The sequence below is a fragment of the Myxocyprinus asiaticus genome, unplaced genomic scaffold (assembly GCF_019703515.2).
Source record: "Myxocyprinus asiaticus isolate MX2 ecotype Aquarium Trade unplaced genomic scaffold, UBuf_Myxa_2 HiC_scaffold_77, whole genome shotgun sequence".
In the NCBI taxonomy this organism is placed as follows: domain Eukaryota; kingdom Metazoa; phylum Chordata; class Actinopteri; order Cypriniformes; family Catostomidae; genus Myxocyprinus; species Myxocyprinus asiaticus.
In genome coordinates this window covers 31,562-50,515 of record NW_026249827.1, presented here as the reverse complement: position 1 = coordinate 50,515, position 18,954 = coordinate 31,562, and the positions used below count along the sequence as shown (strand labels likewise).

The following is an 18,954-nucleotide window of genomic DNA, read 5'->3' as shown; positions in this document are numbered from 1 at the left end:
GCCACAACACCTTCTGCTGCAAAGTGTCCATGGGAGGTCATCAGATCAATGAACAGGCCATGCTATTGTGAGCATGAAAGTGTTTGCTTGAGAAAAGAGTTTTGGTGGTCAAGGGTTAGGGTTAGGTTAGTTAGGGTTAGGATATAGGGATGAAAACCACCACGCTCATGCCAGATTGCCATAACTTTTGCCAGCAAGGTGATAGAGGCACGAAAGCAAGCCCTACCCCATTTTCGAGTTAGGTTGGGGTTAGGGTTAGGTTAGGGTTTTAGTGTTAGGGTTAGGGATATAGGGATGAAAACCACCACGCTCATGCCGGATTGCCATAACTTTTGCCAGCAAGGTGATAGAGGCACAAAAGCAAGCCCTACCCCCCCATTTTTGAGGGTGCTCTTTCCAGTGGTGCCACCACCGAGTCTCTATGAGGTCAGCAAGTGCCTCAACCTGATTGGCCCTCTTTCAAAGTGCCATTTACATCTTAGAGACTAGGCAGCCGCAACACACTACAAATGTCCTGCTGGGATTTGAACCCAGGATCTCCTGTTTACTAGGCAGGCACTTTAACCAACTAAGCCACAGCACCTTCAGCTGCAAAGTGTCCATGGGAGATCATCAGATCAATGAACAGGCCAAGCTATGGTGAGCATGAAAAGAATTGTTTGAGAAAAGAATTTTGGTGGTCAGATAGACTTGTTCGATGGCCAAGTGTGCTTAGCAAAGTGACTAAGGCAGTGACTCTGTTGGGACTTGAACCCACAGCCTTTGAATGGCCACATTTTGCCATTTAGAAGTGCAATGCACTATCCATTGTGCCACAGAGCCCACGTTATGCACAGTGTTGTGTCTGGATTAGGGTTAGGTTAGGGAATTGTAATATCCTAAGCCTAGGCCCCAAAGGGCCCAGGCCCGGTTGTGCACAGGCCTTCTCTCAACTGGTCGCTTCCAGTGGGCCCTAAGCTCCGGTGAGAGGACCAAGCAGAGAGCCCCAGCCACCCAGTCTGTGTTGACTCCAACACATAAGGTTAGGATATAGGGATGAAAACCACCATGCTCATGCCGGATTGCCATAACTTTTGCCAGGAAGGTGACAGATTGATGAAAGCAAGCCCTACCCCCCCATTTTTGAGGGTGCTCTTTCCAGTGGTGCCACCGCCGAGTCTCTATGAGGTCAGCAAGTGCCTCAACCTGATTGGCCCTCTTACAAAGTGCCGTTTACATCTTAGAGACTAGGCAGGTTAGGGTTAGGTTAGGATATAGGGATGAAAACCACCATGCTCATGCCGGATTGCCATAACTTTTGCCAGGAAGGTGACAGATTGATGAAAGCAAGCCCTACCCCCCCATTTTTGAGGGTGCTCTTTCCAGTGGTGCCACCGCCGAGTCTCTATGAGGTCAGCAAGTGCCTCAACCTTATTGGCCCTCTTACAAAGTGCCGTTTACATCTTAGAGACTAGGCAGGTTAGGGTTAGGTTAGTTAGGGTTAGGATATAGGGATGAAAACCACCATGCTCATGCCGGATTGCCATAACTTTTGCCCGGAAGTTGATAGAGGAATGAAAGCAAGCCCTACCCCCCCATTTTCGAGGGTGCTCTTTCCAGTGGTGCTACTGCCAAGTCTCTATGAGGTCAGCAAGTGCCTCAACCCGATTGGCCCTCCTGCAAAGTGCCGTTTACATTTTAGAGACTCAGTGGCCACAACACACTACAAAGGTACTGCTGGGATTTGAACCCAGGAACTCCTGTTTACTAGGCAGGCACTTTAACCAACTGAGCCACAGCACCTTCTGCTGCAAAGTGTCCATGGGAGGTCATCAGATCAATGAACAGGACATGCTATTGTGAGCATGAAAGTGTTTGTTTGAGAAAAAAGTTTTGGTGGTCAGATAGACTTGTTTGTTGGCCAAGTGAGCTTAGCAAAACGACTAAAGCAGTGACTCTGTTGGGACTTGAACCCACAACCTTTGAATGGCCACATTTTGAAATTTAGAAGCCCAATGTGCTATCCATTGCGCCACAGAGCCCACATTGTGTGCATTGTTGTGTGTGGGATAGGAAAATGTAAAATCCAAGGCCTGGGTCCAATAAAGGGCCCAGGCCGGGTTGTGCACAGTCCTTCCCTCAACTGACCACTAAGAACCCACCCAAGAGTGGGAAAGGGACACAAACACAGCTCTTAGTAAAATAAAATAAAATAAAATAAATACATCCCAAAGGGGGTTTAGGTTAGGTAAGGTTAGGTTAGGGTTAGGGTTAGGGATGAAAACCACCACGCTCGTGCCTGATCGCCATAACTTTTGCCAGGAAGGTGGCAGAGGCAGGGTTAGGGTGGGTTAGGATATAGGGATTAGGTTAGGGTTAGGATATAGGGATGAAAACCACCATGCTCATGCCGGATTGCCATAACTTTTGCCAGCAAGGTGATAGAGGCACGAAAGCAAGCCCTACCCACCCATTTTCAAGGGTGCTCTTTCCAGTGGTGCCACTGCCGAGTCTCTATGAGGTCAGCAAGTGCCTCAAACCTGATTGGCCCTCCTACAAAGTGCCATTTACATCTTAGAGACTAGGTGGCCGCAACACACTACAAAGGCACTGCTGGGATTTGAACCCAGGACCTCCTGTTTACTAAACAGGCACTTTAACCAACTGAGCCGCAGCACCTTCTGCTGCAAAGTCTCCATGGGAGGTCATCAGATCAATGAACAGGCCATGCTATTGTGAGCATGAAAGTGTTTGTTTGAGAAAAGAGTTTTGGTGGTCAGATAGACTTGTTTGTTGGCCAAGGGTGAGCTTAGGCTAGAATTACGACATAAGGCTAGGTTAGACTCTAGGTTGGGACTATAGAGACCCACAACCATCATGAATTAGGCCACGATTTTGAAATTTAGAAGCCCAATGTGCTCATGCCGGATTGCGCCACTAGAGCCCACATTGTGTGCATTGTTGTGTGTGGGATAGGAAAATGTAAAATCCAAGGCCTGGGTTAGGGTATAGGGATGAAAACCACCATGCTCATGCCGGATTGCCATAACTTTTGCCAGCAAGGTGATAGAGGCACGAAAGCAAGCCCTACCCCCCCATTTTCAAGGGTGCTCTTTCCAGTGGTGCCACTGCCGAGTCTCTATGAGGTCAGCAAGTGCCTCAACCCGATTGGCCCTCTTACAAAGTGCCGTTTACATCTTAGAGACTAGGTGGCCGCAACACACTACAAAGGCACTGCTGGGATTTGAACCCAGGACCTCCTGTTTACTAAACAGGCACTTTAACCAACTGAGCCGCAGCACCTTCTGCTGCAAAGTCTCCATGGGAGGTCATCAGATCAATGAACAGGCCATGCTATTGTGAGCATGAAAGTGTTTGTTTGCATGAAAAGAGTTTTGGTGGTCAGATAGACTTGTTTGTTGGCCAAGTGAGCTTAGCAAAACGACTAAAGCAGTGACTCTGTTGGGACTTGAACCCACAACCTTTGAATGGCCACATTTTGAAATTTAGAAGCCCAATGTGCTATCCATTGCGCCACAGAGCCCACATTGTGTGCATTGTTGTGTGTGGGATAGGAAAATGTAAAATCCAAGGCCTGGGTCCAATAAAGGGCCCAGGCCGGGTTGTGCACAGTCCTTCCCTCAACTGACCACTAAGAACCCACCCAAGAGTGGGAAAGGGACACAAACACAGCTCTTAGTAAAATAAAATAAAATAAATACATCCCAAAGGGGGTTTAGGTTAGGTAAGGTTAGGTTAGGGTTAGGGTTAGGGTTAGGGTTAGGGTTAGGTTAGGGTTAGGGTTAGGGTTTAGGGTTAGGGTTAGGGTTAGGGTTAGGGTTAGGGTTAGGTTAGGGTTAGGGTTAGGGTTAGGGTTAGGGTTAGGTTAGGGTTAGGGTTAGGGTTAGGTTAGGGTTAGGGTTAGGTAGGGTTAGGTTTAGTTAGGGTTAGGGTTAGGGTTAGGGTTAGGGTTAGGGAATTGTAATATCCTAAGCCTAGGCCCCAAAGGGCCCAGGCCCGGTTGTGCACAGGCCTTCTCTCAACTGGTCGCTTCCAGTGGGCCCAAAGCTCCGGTGAGAGGACCAAGCAGAGAGCCCCAGCCACCCAGTCTGTGTTGACTCCAACACATAAGCTAATAATAGTTTTTTGTGGGTTGAAATAAGTAGGGCTGCATCAGGTGGGGTTCAAAAATCTAGGTTTCCATTAGAAAGGGTTAGAGGTGTTAAGGGTAAGTTTTGAGTGGGTTTAGGTGTAAAGATAGGTTTTAGGTGGGTTAAGGTTAGGGTAGGTTTTGAGTGGGTGTAGGTGTAAAGTTTTAGGTGTAAGGGTTAGTTTTAAGTGGGTTTAGGTGTAAGGGTAGGTTTTAAGTGGGTTAAGGTTAGGGTAGGTTTTGAGTGGGTGTAGGTGTAAAGTTTTAGGTGTAAGGGTTAGTTTTAAGTGGGTTTAAGTGTAAGGGTAGGTTTTAAGTGGGTTAAGGTTAGGGTAGGTTTTGAGTGGGTGTAGGTGTAAAGTTTTAGGTGTAAGGGTTAGTTTTAAGTGGGTTTAAGTGTAAGGGTAGGTTTTAAGTGGGTTAAGGTTAGGGTAGGTTTTGAGTGGGTGTAGGTGTAAAGTTTTAGGTGTAAGGGTAAGTTTTGAGTGGGTTTAGGTGTAAGGGTAGGTTTTAAATGGGTTAAGGTTAGGGTAGGTTTTGAGTGGGTGTAGGTGTAAAGTTTTAGGTGTAATGGTTAGTTTTGAGTGGGTTTAGGTGTAAGGGTAGGTTTTAAGTGGGTTTAGGTTAGGGTAGTTTCTGAGTGGGTGTAGATGTAAAGGTAGGTTTTGAGTGTGTTTAGATATCAGGGTTAAGGTTAGGATTAGGGTTAGGTGCAGTCCATCATAGTCAGGTGGGGTTCAACATGTGAGTTTAAAATGAAAAGGGTTTTAGGTGTGAGGGGTAGGTTTAGAGTGGGTTTCGGTGCAGTCAATCTTCAAAAAGAGATATGTAAAGTGTAAGTCAATTCCAAAAATAGAAAAAAGTAAATAAAAATAGAACAGATAACTGCACCGATAACTCACGTCTCATTGAGGCCTCTAGGATACATTGTGTCAAGGCGTTTCATCCAGAGCTTTTCTGCCCTCAGGCGGTCACTCAAGGACCAAAACAGACTCGCCTGTAGGCCCAAAAAGCGTAAGGAAGTCAGCCCGTGGGACATAAAGTGCTGGACCAGATATCTGCGTTTTTCGACTTTATGAGTGATACAATATACATGTTGGTATATCCGATTACATAGTTCGTTCTTTGTCTGTCCCACGTACTGTTTACGACACTTGACACAAAATATCAAATACACGCAATTGGACACTCGAGAGTGCAACAGATGTTGCAGGCGAAAGATTCGACCCGTGGACCTGCTCTTGACGAGCTTCTGGGGAGCAAAATATTTAAGGGAGCTGCTTCTACTTCTAGCAGGCGGAGTGGGTAGTTTGCTGCGTACTAGAAGATCTTTAAGATTTTGGTTTCTTTTAAAAGCTGCAATCGGTTTGTGTTTCTGCAAAAAGTTAGAATTAAATAGAAATTTTTCAAAATTAGCTTTCACCGCTAAATTAAGCTGTATACTTTGATCCGAATAATGTGCCACTAGAGGAATTATTTTATCTTTGGGTGTCGATTCCCCGGGTTTCGGTTGTCTGGGGTCACGAAAAGTTTTAAGAATCTGGCGTAGGAAAGATCTGGAGTAGCCGCGTTTGCGTAAAGCTGAGAAAAGGGTTTTTGTGGCGTTCAAAAAAGACGACGACTCAGAACAGATACGGTGAAATCTGAGAAGTTGGGATTTCACTATACCCCGAAAAGTATGCTTCGGGTGAAAACTCCGTCTATGTAAAAGCGAGTGAGTATCTGTTTCTTTGAAGTAAACCCGAAAGTCCAAACAACCGGTCTCTGAGAATTTTGGCCCCTTATATGTCGTAACATCTAAGAAATTCACTTCTCGAAAATCGAGCGTGTGCTTAATTTTGATAGATTTCTGATGGTTATTTAAATGTTGCGTGAAAGCCAAAAACTCATCTCTGGAGTGGGTCCAAACTCCCCAAATGTCATCAAGAAATCGAAAGTAAAGGAAAGGCCTGAGAGAGAAAGAAGATAACGCCGACTCCTCCCACTGCGCCATGAAAATATTTGCGTACGAGGGTGCGAAGGTTTTCCCCATCGCAGTCCCTTTTGTTTGTTGGTAGAATTTAGACTCAAATTCAAAGTCGTTTTTTGTCAAATTGATTTCTAAAAGTTTAAGTATGTAATCGTTCGGACGATTCGGATCGGGGTATTTTTCAAAACATTTCTTGACAGCCTCCACACCAACATCGGTTTCGATGTTAGTGTAGAGGCTGTCTATGTCAATGGTAAACAAAAACGCATTTTGTGGAATTTGGAGTCGGCTAATCTTCTCGAGGAAATCACACGTGTCCTTAATGTAACTGGCGTGTTTCTGCGAAAGTGGGTTAAGAAAGAACTCAATGTACTCCGCGGTGAAGTACGTCTCACTATTACAGTCGGAAACTATGGGACGCCCAGGTGGAATTTCATGAGGTTTACTCCAAGATTCCGGGCCTTTGTGGATTTTTGGGAGTAAGTAAAACCTCCTGGGTCTGGGGTTCCCATCCCCCAGGAGGTATTCCTTCTGTTTTGGGCTAATGATCTTTTGGTGACACATTTCCTCGAGTAAATTTTTAATCTCTCTCGCCGTTTGGAGATAAATGGGTCTGTCCAGGGGTCGATAATATTCTTTCGCATCGAGCTGTCGATGACCCTCCCATAAATATTGGGCCCTATCTAAAATTACGATCGCGTTACCTTTATCGGCTGGTTTTATGACAATGTTCGTGTTGTTACTTAACTCCCTAAGTGCTTTTTTCTCCCCTCGTGTTAAATTGTGACACACATCCAGTCCCCAGTTGAGGTGACGATAAGCGTATAAATCTGCTCTAACTATTTGTCTTATATTCTTCGGTAAACTAGACAAAGATGGTGTCCATTCAGAGGGGCCTGTAAATGGGAGTTTCTTTTTTTGGAGTTTTTTACCCTCAAAATAAGATTCAAGCTGGAGTCGGCGGTGGTATGCTTGTAGATCACCTAAGAGTTCTGTCTTTTTCATCTTAAAACCAGTCGGTGTAGGAATAAAAGTAAGTCCTTTAGAGAGTAAAGCACGCTGATCGGAAGATAGAATGAACGTTTTAGATAGATTAACTATGAGGTTATCTACGCCTGGTGTTCGGCTAAAGTTAATGGGTAGTTTAAAAACATGGCCCAATGTAAAAGCATCGATTTTGCGGTGGAGGGCTTCCAGTGAATGCCATCCCTTTCCACCTCGAATTTCTCAGAACTCGGGAGGGAGGGGATACAATCGCAGTGTTTCTGGATGTAAACATTAATGTCCTCCAGCATTAGTTGTTCCGAGATCGGGAGGGCTCTAGAAAAATTGATCTCAGGAACAAAAATTTCTGTGTTCGGAAACCTGTCTCGAGCTGTTTTGATCAAAGTTTGGAGTTCCCTGATCGCCCTAATTTTAAGTCTTTGTTGGCGATTATTGAGTCCAAAAGATAAAATTATTCTCTCTGGAAGTTCCAGAATCTGCGCCCTTTGAATTAGGTTTGAAGCATGATGGAATTTCGCACCCGGAAAGGCGTCTACTTGTAAGTCAGTGTTTTGGAACTTCGGGAGCCTGGCGACGTTAGAATCGCCCAAGATCAAATTTTTCTTACTGATCTTCAAACGCCACTCTGAATTCTTTTTAGTTGTGTTCGCGTGACGTTTGGGTCTACCAACTGAACTCGGGGAGCTCGCAAAAAACTCGTCATCTGTGGAACCGGTCCGTCCAGGTTCAAGACCGGTTCGCTGAAACGGATGAGGTAGGGAGACACATTGGGCACCGCCAGGTTCCGAAACAATCGGGCTCCGAACTGGGTCTCCAGGTATATGGGTAGGGAGCCTTTCGTATTCATTCAAAAAACGTGATAAGGGGGATAATACCCTTGTGTTATCAACCGGGATATCAGACTCCAAAAGATGGAGACTCGAGACAGGAGATGCGTGATTAGACATCACCGTGTTTCCAGATGGACATCTGGATGAAATGGTCGAGTCCTCCCGATCCAACGGAGCGCGGGAGGAGTGTGGGGGAGAGGAGGAGGTGCTACTGAGCCCCTCTCCCCTGGGCCCCCGGAGGGGGGGAAATAGTACCCGGCCAGAGGTCGTCGGCTCCACCCTTTTACTCTCAGGGCAGTCGATTTCCTCAGGTTCTGGTCCCACCCCGCCGGGGGCCAAGGGAGGACGAGTGGAACAACGGGGGATTCTCTGTTCAAGTGGAGAAGTTTGGGGGGTCTGTGTGGGCCCCTCAGTTTTTGCCTCCTGTTGTGGTTGTCCCGCCTGTGTGGGCCGGACAGGTGCAAAAGTGATGAGAGGAGGATTCTCATCATCTACAACCACAGGCCAATCCCCTCCCGGAGGGGGATGTGCCGTAAATGTGTCGCCCCGTAAACTCGGTGAAGTTTGAATTTGAGCATCTATGGTTCTTAATTGGATACTGACAGAAGCTTGAGGCAAGGTAGAAGACGGAGGTGGTATCCCCCGTCTCGGTGGAGAAGCCACAACCTGTGCGTATGTTCGCTGTGGTGGTGGCGTAATGTCGTGTTGTGGTGACGCAATGTCGTGTTGTGTCCCATCCACCACAGGTGCTTCACTGTGCTGTTGTTCAGAAAGTTCAGCAGTGAATAGAGCTTTCGCTTGTTCAATCGTCTCCGTTGTCATTCTCTGGCCAAAGTTTCTGTCAGCCCAATTAGTAGCCACCTCAAATGCGTGCGGCCAATCAGATTGAGACGTTTGATCTTTGAGACTCTGAATGGTGTTTTCAATGAGCTCTTCATAATGTTGTTCAAGTATGAGCTGTGCAGTGAAACACCAATTCTTGGCGTTCCCATCCAACAGTGTTGTTACTCTGGAGTTCGGGAAGGCCGGTTTAATTGTAGTCATCAAAAGATCTGTGAGTTTCTGAAACGTTATGGGTTGGTTATCCCCTTTCTTTGTGGTTACTTTGTCGAGGTGGTGTACCGCACGAATGAGGTCGTACATGAGTTTGATTGTGGTCTTGAGCTGTGGAGGTGCTGGTGTGTAATTTTGATTACGTGGAGTTTCCATGGGTCGGGTTGTATTTGTTCGAAATAAATATCGGGTTTGCCTCGAGCCTCCACGATAATCAGTATTCCTGTTCGAAAAGACCTTACCAGAACCTGAATTTCCCCCCGGCTCACGAAAAGAAACCGTTGTAGGTGTTCGAGTGAAGGGACGAGTACGTAAAGGGTTAATTCTACCCAAATTGGGGAGAGAAAACGACCGATAGTTGAGAGGATGAGATATATCTCCTCCACGGTCTCTAGTGAGGTCGTTTCGAGTGTGAAAGTCTCGTTCGGTGAAATAATCGTGTTCAGGAGTGTAATAGTCATGCTCCGTGAAAGTGTCATAATTTGTAAGGGGGACATAATCATCAGTGAAGTTAGAATCTGTGTTGAAAGCGAGAGCATCACGTCTGTTTTTAGCTCGATCGCAAAAATAATCATCAGTGAAGTTAGAATCTGTGTTGAAAGCGAGAGCATCACGTCTGTTTTTAGCTCGATCGCGTTTTCTTTTGTTTTTAGCAGAACGGATCATATTGTGCTCACGTGCATCATCATTAAACACCATGTGACCAGAAGAAGAAACAGAGCGTGTGTTATAGGACAAAGCTCTATGATCTGTGTTAGAGAGAGCAGTATTTTTGCTCCTCTGATGACGAGCTGTCTGATTATTCACGTCTCTGTAACTCTTATTAATGAACTCACGTGTTTGGAATTGTGTTTCTATATATGGGTCATGCACGTGATCAAACCGATCGTCTGCATCAAAGTCGTGATTAAAATCACGTTTGTGTTGTTGTACATTTCTCATTCTACTTGGAGGAACCGATCTGGATATCAGGGAGGGGTTTTTTAGTCTCAACCGCAGTCGCGGAGCGTTTCTCTGTGCGCCGCGTCTCGACGAGCGATCCATCCCGAAATCGGCAAATCAGTTCAAAAAAGAAAACAAAAAGAGTACCGTTCGATTCGTCGCGACGTTTCGGTACACTGCCGTACCTTCTTCAGGCAGAATCAAACGGTTTTGATGTTCAAAACGATGTAGATACAACAATAAAGACGAGAGCACGAGAGCTGTTGCTGTCGGTGCAAAGAGCAATGAGTTATGAGCTGCAGTATGCACTCAGCATGTGACGTCACAGCACAAGCAGTAAGTCAGCAAGAAAAAATAAACAAACTTTATTAAAAACTTGTGACTGTGGAAAATCAGAAAAAATGTGATTGTAAATGTCAAATTGTGTGTAAATAAAATATTTATTAAAGAATGAAATAATGTGTTTGGTGATCAAATTGTATGTAAATAATATAAAAAGTGAAATAATGTGTTTAATGGTTTTATTAAGAATAGAACAGTATGAAAAAGAGAATGAAAAAATCTGTTTTCAAAGCTTAGTGCTGAACACCTTAGAAATAAAGTAAAATAATAATATGAGTGTTTTTTATAAAAAAAGAAAAATTCAGTGTTTTAATTTAAAAGCATGCTAAGTTTATACATGTATCACGGTTAAAGTATAGTACTTAAACAAAAACAAGTTTTATAGATCATGGAAATTAAAGTAATATCTAAAGGAGTATGTTTTTATAACATTCCGTGTTTAACTGTCGAAGCATGCTAAATTTATGGGTTTCAAAATCTGTGTCTAGGTCAAAGTATTATAAATAGAAGGTCAAAATTATGAGTCAGAGATATGATTCGATTGCACCAATCATGGAAACAGATGAAAATATCAAACCATTCAAAGAAATATATGTAAAAATGGTCCGATATAAAGTAATAAAGCAATATATTTATAGAAAGAGAGGATAAACACCCAGAAACGATAAGGCCTCATTTCATAAAACAAATAAGTAAATAAACAAACATCTCACACCAAGTAAAGGAAATAGAATAGTTACTGTGTGTCTATTTTAACTTAAATCAAGTTATGTTTTTACAGTTGTAAACAGGGGAAATAAAATATGTAGTGATAAAATGAATGAAATGGAATAGCCAGAGCTCACCACCCAGCGATCCAGACCCCCAACAATGGGCCCCCCCGAAGTCCAGAGAGAGAGGCACGGGCTAGATTAGGGAATTGTAATATCCTAAGCCTAGGCCCCAAAGGGCCCAGGCCCGGTTGTGCACAGGCCTTCTCTCAACTGGTCGCTTCCAGTGGGCCCAAAGCTCCGGTGAGAGGACCAAGCAGAGAGCCCCAGCCACCCAGTCTGTGTTGACTCCAACACATAAGCTAATAATAGTTTTTTGTGGGTTGAAATAAGTAGGGCTGCATCAGGTGGGGTTCAAAAATCTAGGTTTCCATTAGAAAGGGTTAGAGGTGTTAAGGGTAAGTTTTGAGTGGGTTTAGGTGTAAAGATAGGTTTTAGGTGGGTTAAGGTTAGGGTAGGTTTTGAGTGGGTGTAGGTGTAAAGTTTTAGGTGTAAGGGTTAGTTTTAAGTGGGTTTAGGTGTAAGGGTAGGTTTTAAGTGGGTTAAGGTTAGGGTAGGTTTTGAGTGGGTGTAGGTGTAAAGTTTTAGGTGTAAGGGTTAGTTTTAAGTGGGTTTAAGTGTAAGGGTAGGTTTTAAGTGGGTTAAGGTTAGGGTAGGTTTTGAGTGGGTGTAGGTGTAAAGTTTTAGGTGTAAGGGTTAGTTTTAAGTGGGTTTAAGTGTAAGGGTAGGTTTTAAGTGGGTTAAGGTTAGGGTAGGTTTTGAGTGGGTGTAGGTGTAAAGTTTTAGGTGTAAGGGTAAGTTTTGAGTGGGTTTAGGTGTAAGGGTAGGTTTTAAATGGGTTAAGGTTAGGGTAGGTTTTGAGTGGGTGTAGGTGTAAAGTTTTAGGTGTAATGGTTAGTTTTGAGTGGGTTTAGGTGTAAGGGTAGGTTTTAAGTGGGTTTAGGTTAGGGTAGTTTCTGAGTGGGTGTAGATGTAAAGGTAGGTTTTGAGTGTGTTTAGATATCAGGGTTAAGGTTAGGATTAGGGTTAGGTGCAGTCCATCATAGTCAGGTGGGGTTCAACATGTGAGTTTAAAATGAAAAGGGTTTTAGGTGTGAGGGGTAGGTTTAGAGTGGGTTTCGGTGCAGTCAATCTTCAAAAAGAGATATGTAAAGTGTAAGTCAATTCCAAAAATAGAAAAAAGTAAATAAAAATAGAACAGATAACTGCACCGATAACTCACGTCTCATTGAGGCCTCTAGGATACATTGTGTCAAGGCGTTTCATCCAGAGCTTTTCTGCCCTCAGGCGGTCACTCAAGGACCAAAACAGACTCGCCTGTAGGCCCAAAAAGCGTAAGGAAGTCAGCCCGTGGGACATAAAGTGCTGGACCAGATATCTGCGTTTTTCGACTTTATGAGTGATACAATATACATGTTGGTATATCCGATTACATAGTTCGTTCTTTGTCTGTCCCACGTACTGTTTACGACACTTGACACAAAATATCAAATACACGCAATTGGACACTCGAGAGTGCAACAGATGTTGCAGGCGAAAGATTCGACCCGTGGACCTGCTCTTGACGAGCTTCTGGGGAGCAAAATATTTAAGGGAGCTGCTTCTACTTCTAGCAGGCGGAGTGGGTAGTTTGCTGCGTACTAGAAGATCTTTAAGATTTTGGTTTCTTTTAAAAGCTGCAATCGGTTTGTGTTTCTGCAAAAAGTTAGAATTAAATAGAAATTTTTCAAAATTAGCTTTCACCGCTAAATTAAGCTGTATACTTTGATCCGAATAATGTGCCACTAGAGGAATTATTTTATCTTTGGGTGTCGATTCCCCGGGTTTCGGTTGTCTGGGGTCACGAAAAGTTTTAAGAATCTGGCGTAGGAAAGATCTGGAGTAGCCGCGTTTGCGTAAAGCTGAGAAAAGGGTTTTTGTGGCGTTCAAAAAAGACGACGACTCAGAACAGATACGGTGAAATCTGAGAAGTTGGGATTTCACTATACCCCGAAAAGTATGCTTCGGGTGAAAACTCCGTCTATGTAAAAGCGAGTGAGTATCTGTTTCTTTGAAGTAAACCCGAAAGTCCAAACAACCGGTCTCTGAGAATTTTGGCCCCTTATATGTCGTAACATCTAAGAAATTCACTTCTCGAAAATCGAGCGTGTGCTTAATTTTGATAGATTTCTGATGGTTATTTAAATGTTGCGTGAAAGCCAAAAACTCATCTCTGGAGTGGGTCCAAACTCCCCAAATGTCATCAAGAAATCGAAAGTAAAGGAAAGGCCTGAGAGAGAAAGAAGATAACGCCGACTCCTCCCACTGCGCCATGAAAATATTTGCGTACGAGGGTGCGAAGGTTTTCCCCATCGCAGTCCCTTTTGTTTGTTGGTAGAATTTAGACTCAAATTCAAAGTCGTTTTTTGTCAAATTGATTTCTAAAAGTTTAAGTATGTAATCGTTCGGACGATTCGGATCGGGGTATTTTTCAAAACATTTCTTGACAGCCTCCACACCAACATCGGTTTCGATGTTAGTGTAGAGGCTGTCTATGTCAATGGTAAACAAAAACGCATTTTGTGGAATTTGGAGTCGGCTAATCTTCTCGAGGAAATCACACGTGTCCTTAATGTAACTGGCGTGTTTCTGCGAAAGTGGGTTAAGAAAGAACTCAATGTACTCCGCGGTGAAGTACGTCTCACTATTACAGTCGGAAACTATGGGACGCCCAGGTGGAATTTCATGAGGTTTACTCCAAGATTCCGGGCCTTTGTGGATTTTTGGGAGTAAGTAAAACCTCCTGGGTCTGGGGTTCCCATCCCCCAGGAGGTATTCCTTCTGTTTTGGGCTAATGATCTTTTGGTGACACATTTCCTCGAGTAAATTTTTAATCTCTCTCGCCGTTTGGAGATAAATGGGTCTGTCCAGGGGTCGATAATATTCTTTCGCATCGAGCTGTCGATGACCCTCCCATAAATATTGGGCCCTATCTAAAATTACGATCGCGTTACCTTTATCGGCTGGTTTTATGACAATGTTCGTGTTGTTACTTAACTCCCTAAGTGCTTTTTCTCCCCTCGTGTTAAATTGTGACACACATCCAGTCCCCAGTTGAGGTGACGATAAGCGTATAAATCTGCTCTAACTATTTGTCTTATATTCTTCGGTAAACTAGACAAAGATGGTGTCCATTCAGAGGGGCCTGTAAATGGGAGTTTCTTTTTTTGGAGTTTTTTACCCTCAAAATAAGATTCAAGCTGGAGTCGGCGGTGGTATGCTTGTAGATCACCTAAGAGTTCTGTCTTTTTCATCTTAAAACCAGTCGGTGTAGGAATAAAAGTAAGTCCTTTAGAGAGTAAAGCACGCTGATCGGAAGATAGAATGAACGTTTTAGATAGATTAACTATGAGGTTATCTACGCCTGGTGTTCGGCTAAAGTTAATGGGTAGTTTAAAAACATGGCCCAATGTAAAAGCATCGATTTTGCGGTGGAGGGCTTCCAGTGAATGCCATCCCTTTCCACCTCGAATTTCTCAGAACTCGGGAGGGAGGGGATACAATCGCAGTGTTTCTGGATGTAAACATTAATGTCCTCCAGCATTAGTTGTTCCGAGATCGGGAGGGCTCTAGAAAAATTGATCTCAGGAACAAAAATTTCTGTGTTCGGAAACCTGTCTCGAGCTGTTTTGATCAAAGTTTGGAGTTCCCTGATCGCCCTAATTTTAAGTCTTTGTTGGCGATTATTGAGTCCAAAAGATAAAATTATTCTCTCTGGAAGTTCCAGAATCTGCGCCCTTTGAATTAGGTTTGAAGCATGATGGAATTTCGCACCCGGAAAGGCGTCTACTTGTAAGTCAGTGTTTTGGAACTTCGGGAGCCTGGCGACGTTAGAATCGCCCAAGATCAAATTTTTCTTACTGATCTTCAAACGCCACTCTGAATTCTTTTTAGTTGTGTTCGCGTGACGTTTGGGTCTACCAACTGAACTCGGGGAGCTCGCAAAAAACTCGTCATCTGTGGAACCGGTCCGTCCAGGTTCAAGACCGGTTCGCTGAAACGGATGAGGTAGGGAGACACATTGGGCACCGCCAGGTTCCGAAACAATCGGGCTCCGAACTGGGTCTCCAGGTATATGGGTAGGGAGCCTTTCGTATTCATTCAAAAAACGTGATAAGGGGGATAATACCCTTGTGTTATCAACCGGGATATCAGACTCCAAAAGATGGAGACTCGAGACAGGAGATGCGTGATTAGACATCACCGTGTTTCCAGATGGACATCTGGATGAAATGGTCGAGTCCTCCCGATCCAACGGAGCGCGGGAGGAGTGTGGGGGAGAGGAGGAGGTGCTACTGAGCCCCTCTCCCCTGGGCCCCCGGAGGGGGGGAAATAGTACCCGGCCAGAGGTCGTCGGCTCCACCCTTTTACTCTCAGGGCAGTCGATTTCCTCAGGTTCTGGTCCCACCCCGCCGGGGGCCAAGGGAGGACGAGTGGAACAACGGGGGATTCTCTGTTCAAGTGGAGAAGTTTGGGGGGTCTGTGTGGGCCCCTCAGTTTTTGCCTCCTGTTGTGGTTGTCCCGCCTGTGTGGGCCGGACAGGTGCAAAAGTGATGAGAGGAGGATTCTCATCATCTACAACCACAGGCCAATCCCCTCCCGGAGGGGGATGTGCCGTAAATGTGTCGCCCCGTAAACTCGGTGAAGTTTGAATTTGAGCATCTATGGTTCTTAATTGGATACTGACAGAAGCTTGAGGCAAGGTAGAAGACGGAGGTGGTATCCCCCGTCTCGGTGGAGAAGCCACAACCTGTGCGTATGTTCGCTGTGGTGGTGGCGTAATGTCGTGTTGTGGTGACGCAATGTCGTGTTGTGTCCCATCCACCACAGGTGCTTCACTGTGCTGTTGTTCAGAAAGTTCAGCAGTGAATAGAGCTTTCGCTTGTTCAATCGTCTCCGTTGTCATTCTCTGGCCAAAGTTTCTGTCAGCCCAATTAGTAGCCACCTCAAATGCGTGCGGCCAATCAGATTGAGACGTTTGATCTTTGAGACTCTGAATGGTGTTTTCAATGAGCTCTTCATAATGTTGTTCAAGTATGAGCTGTGCAGTGAAACACCAATTCTTGGCGTTCCCATCCAACAGTGTTGTTACTCTGGAGTTCGGGAAGGCCGGTTTAATTGTAGTCATCAAAAGATCTGTGAGTTTCTGAAACGTTATGGGTTGGTTATCCCCTTTCTTTGTGGTTACTTTGTCGAGGTGGTGTACCGCACGAATGAGGTCGTACATGAGTTTGATTGTGGTCTTGAGCTGTGGAGGTGCTGGTGTGTAATTTTGATTACGTGGAGTTTCCATGGGTCGGGTTGTATTTGTTCGAAATAAATATCGGGTTTGCCTCGAGCCTCCACGATAATCAGTATTCCTGTTCGAAAAGACCTTACCAGAACCTGAATTTCCCCCCGGCTCACGAAAAGAAACCGTTGTAGGTGTTCGAGTGAAGGGACGAGTACGTAAAGGGTTAATTCTACCCAAATTGGGGAGAGAAAACGACCGATAGTTGAGAGGATGAGATATATCTCCTCCACGGTCTCTAGTGAGGTCGTTTCGAGTGTGAAAGTCTCGTTCGGTGAAATAATCGTGTTCAGGAGTGTAATAGTCATGCTCCGTGAAAGTGTCATAATTTGTAAGGGGGACATAATCATCAGTGAAGTTAGAATCTGTGTTGAAAGCGAGAGCATCACGTCTGTTTTTAGCTCGATCGCAAAAATAATCATCAGTGAAGTTAGAATCTGTGTTGAAAGCGAGAGCATCACGTCTGTTTTTAGCTCGATCGCGTTTTCTTTTGTTTTTAGCAGAACGGATCATATTGTGCTCACGTGCATCATCATTAAACACCATGTGACCAGAAGAAGAAACAGAGCGTGTGTTATAGGACAAAGCTCTATGATCTGTGTTAGAGAGAGCAGTATTTTTGCTCCTCTGATGACGAGCTGTCTGATTATTCACGTCTCTGTAACTCTTATTAATGAACTCACGTGTTTGGAATTGTGTTTCTATATATGGGTCATGCACGTGATCAAACCGATCGTCTGCATCAAAGTCGTGATTAAAATCACGTTTGTGTTGTTGTACATTTCTCATTCTACTTGGAGGAACCGATCTGGATATCAGGGAGGGGTTTTTAGTCTCAACCGCAGTCGCGGAGCGTTTCTCTGTGCGCCGCGTCTCGACGAGCGATCCATCCCGAAATCGGCAAATCAGTTCAAAAAAGAAAACAAAAAGAGTACCGTTCGATTCGTCGCGACGTTTCGGTACACTGCCGTACCTTCTTCAGGCAGAATCAAACGGTTTTGATGTTCAAAACGATGTAGATACAACAATAAAGACGAGAGCACGAGAGCTGTTGCTGTCGGTGCAAAGAGCAATGAGTTATGAGCTGCAGTATGCACTCAGCATGTGACGTCACAGCACAAGCAGTAAGTCAGCAAGAAAAAATAAACAAACTTTATTAAAAACTTGTGACTGTGGAAAATCAGAAAAAATGTGATTGTAAATGTCAAATTGTGTGTAAATAAAATATTTATTAAAGAATGAAATAATGTGTTTGGTGATCAAATTGTATGTAAATAATATAAAAAGTGAAATAATGTGTTTAATGGTTTTATTAAGAATAGAACAGTATGAAAAAGAGAATGAAAAAATCTGTTTTCAAAGCTTAGTGCTGAACACCTTAGAAATAAAGTAAAATAATAATATGAGTGTTTTTTATAAAAAAAGAAAAATTCAGTGTTTTAATTTAAAAGCATGCTAAGTTTATACATGTATCACGGTTAAAGTATAGTACTTAAACAAAAACAAGTTTTATAGATCATGGAAATTAAAGTAATATCTAAAGGAGTATGTTTTTATAACATTCCGTGTTTAACTGTCGAAGCATGCTAAATTTATGGGTTTCAAAATCTGTGTCTAGGTCAAAGTATTATAAATAGAAGGTCAAAATTATGAGTCAGAGATATGATTCGATTGCACCAATCATGGAAACAGATGAAAATATCAAACCATTCAAAGAAATATATGTAAAAATGGTCCGATATAAAGTAATAAAGCAATATATTTATAGAAAGAGAGGATAAACACCCAGAAACGATAAGGCCTCATTTCATAAAACAAATAAGTAAATAAACAAACATCTCACACCAAGTAAAGGAAATAGAATAGTTACTGTGTGTCTATTTTAACTTAAATCAAGTTATGTTTTTACAGTTGTAAACAGGGGAAATAAAATATGTAGTGATAAAATGAATGAAATGGAATAGCCAGAGCTCACCACCCAGCGATCCAGACCCCCAACAATGGGCCCCCCGAAGTCCAGAGAGAGAGGCACGGGCTAGATTAGGGAATTGTAATATCCTAAGCCTAGGCCCCAAAGGGCCCAGGCCCGGTTGTGCACAGGCCTTCTCTCAACTGGTCGCTTCCAGTGGGCCCAAAGCTCCGGTGAGAGGACCAAGCAGAGAGCCCCAGCCACCCAGTCTGTGTTGACTCCAACACATAAGCTAATAATAGTTTTTTGTGGGTTGAAATAAGTAGGGCTGCATCAGGTGGGGTTCAAAAATCTAGGTTTCCATTAGAAAGGGTTAGAGGTGTTAAGGGTAAGTTTTGAGTGGGTTTAGGTGTAAAGATAGGTTTTAGGTGGGTTAAGGTTAGGGTAGGTTTTGAGTGGGTGTAGGTGTAAAGTTTTAGGTGTAAGGGTTAGTTTTAAGTGGGTTTAGGTGTAAGGGTAGGTTTTAAGTGGGTTAAGGTTAGGGTAGGTTTTGAGTGGGTGTAGGTGTAAAGTTTTAGGTGTAAGGGTTAGTTTTAAGTGGGTTTAAGTGTAAGGGTAGGTTTTAAGTGGGTTAAGGTTAGGGTAGGTTTTGAGTGGGTGTAGGTGTAAAGTTTTA

The 18,954-nt window shown here is 43.9% G+C and overlaps 1 non-coding gene across 1 annotated transcript; it reads right to left on the bottom strand.

The window, feature by feature from the left end:
• Positions 1–1,708: 1,708 nt before the first annotated feature.
• trnat-agu (transfer RNA threonine (anticodon AGU)) lies at positions 1,709–1,782 on the bottom strand. Its single transcript has one exon. It is a non-coding gene; the product is annotated as a tRNA-Thr (tRNA).
• Positions 1,783–18,954: the final 17,172 nt, after the last annotated feature.